The sequence below is a fragment of the Schistocerca serialis genome, chromosome 5 (assembly GCF_023864345.2).
Source record: "Schistocerca serialis cubense isolate TAMUIC-IGC-003099 chromosome 5, iqSchSeri2.2, whole genome shotgun sequence".
Classification (NCBI taxonomy): Eukaryota; Metazoa; Arthropoda; class Insecta; order Orthoptera; family Acrididae; genus Schistocerca; species Schistocerca serialis.
In genome coordinates this window covers 555,211,527-555,213,921 of record NC_064642.1, presented here as the reverse complement: position 1 = coordinate 555,213,921, position 2,395 = coordinate 555,211,527, and positions in this window count along the sequence as shown.

The window sequence follows — 2,395 nt, the reverse complement described above, 5'->3', positions numbered from 1 at the left end:
GACGAAGCGTCATTCACCAACAGCGGTAACGTTAACCGGCATAATATGCACTACTGGGCAACGGAAAATCCATGATGGCTGCGACAAGTGGAACATCAGCGACCTTGAAGGGTTAATGTATGGTGCGGCATTATGGGAGGAACGATAATTGGCCCCCACTTTATCGATGCCAATCTAAATGGTGCAATGTATGCTGACTTCCTACGTAATGTTATATCGATGTTACTACAAGATGTTTCACTGCTTCTCGCTTCCCACGCCCGGGTTCCCGGGTTCGATTCCCGGCGGGGTCAGGGATTTTCTCTGCCTCGTGATGGCTGGGTGTTGTGTGCTGTCCTTAGGTTAGTTAGGTTTAAGTAGTTCTAAGTTCTAGGGGACTTATGACCACAGCAGTTGAGTCCCATAGTGCTCAGAGCCATTTGAACCATTTTTTGTTTCACTGCAAGACCGAATGGCGATGTACTTCCAACGTGATGGATGTCCGGCACATAGCTCGCGTGCGGTTGTAGCGGTATTGAATAGTATATTTCATGACAGGTGGATTGGTCGTCGAAGCACCATGCCATGGCCCGCACGTTCACCGGATCTGACGTCCCCGGATTTCTTTCTGTAGGGAAAGTTGAAGGATATTTGCTATCGTGATCCACCGACAACGCCTGACAACATGCGCCAGCACATTGTCAATGCATATGCGAACATTACGGAAGGCGAACTACTCCCTGTTGAGAGGAATGTCGTTACACGTATTGCCAAATGCATTGAAGTTGACGGACATCATTTTGAGAATTTATTGCATTGATGTGGTATTTACAGGTAATCACGCTGTAACAGCATGCGTTCTCAGAAATGAAAAGTTCACAAAGGTACATGTATCACATTGGAACAACCGAAATAAAGTGTTCAAACGTACCTACGTTCTGTATTTTAATTTAAAAAAAACCTACCTGTTACCAACTGTTCGTCTAAAATTGTGAGCCATATGTTTGTGACTATTACAGCGCCATCTATCACAAAGCAAAGAAAGTGGTCCAACTCAGACACTCATATTTGTTTACGTACTACACGAATATGTAGTAAAAAAGGGGGTTCCTATTTTTAAAAAAACGCAGTTGATATCCGTTTGACCTATGGCAGCGCCATCTAGCAGGCCAACCATAGCGCCAACTGGTTTCCCCCTTCAAGCTAGACAAGTTTCGTTCTACGTAGGTTTTTCGTTTGACGCTTATTTCGTGAGATATTTGGCCCGGTTACGATCAGTGGACCACCCTGTGTGCGCTATTATGTTGGCTTTGGAGCGACGCCTTAGGGCGGCTGCCAAATGGTGGAAAGCCGAGTGCGGACAGCGGCCTTAGAGGCGCGGTAGTGGGGGCGCGAGACGCTCCACACAGCATCTGCATCTGGCCGTTTCAAGAAGCCTGCGTCCTGCCCCCGTTGGTGGATGGAGGGAGGGGGGCGGGGTGGAGGGAGGGAGGAAGAGGGCTTCCATTTCCGGCTATTTGTCGATGCCTATCGAGGAGAATGCACGTTCAACTACTGCCCCCTTTGCAGTCGTTTAGGACAACGATTTTCCCCAGAACATGTGCCACATCATAACCCGTTCATTAGGAGGGTTAGTTTTTTCACAACAATTTCGAAGTGTAATTAAAACTGTGACGCATTTTTTCCATTAGTTGTGGCATCGTGTATTGGCATCAGTTACTGGGGCTGTAGGTTGTTTATGAACAGGTGTCTGTAGGGAACTCTGACGTCGAACAACGATAGTAACTGCATGCTTACAGGTAATGCACTTTTCGAACTCCTCTCTGTCCAACATCTCGTCAGTTGAACATTGTTCCTGCCAAAAAGAATAAAGTTACTACCTTGCACACCTGTCTTTTCCCACCAGCTTGTTGGTGTAGGGTAGAGTTGTAGTGTGTCTGCCGCTAGTTTCGAGAGGCCGTGTTGAATTTTTTTAAGGACAGGACAACACCAGTTGAATGATATCGTCAGTTTTTGAGCTGTTCTGGGTTATTGTGACTCCCTTGTGTAGCGTTATGCATATAGTTGTGTAATTTGGCCTGATCTTTATGATTAATTATGTAAATAGAATCTATCGTTTTTTGCGTCAGTTCCCCAACCATAATAAATAAATAACACTAACGTAACCTTTCTGTCCCGTATCTGGACAGTTTCCATGTGTTAGGGGGAAGCACTTGGGCTTTCCATCCAGCAGAATCAGGTATTGAGTCCCAGAAAAGGCACCGCCATTTTTAATTTCCCGTCAGTTCCAAGCTCCTCTGGTGGTTTAGATGTGTTGGGGGGGGGGGGGGGGGGTTGTGCACTTAGGCTTTCCGCCCAGGAGGACGAGGGTTCGAGTCCCGAAAAGGGCTCCATCAGTTTTGATCTCTTGTCAGCT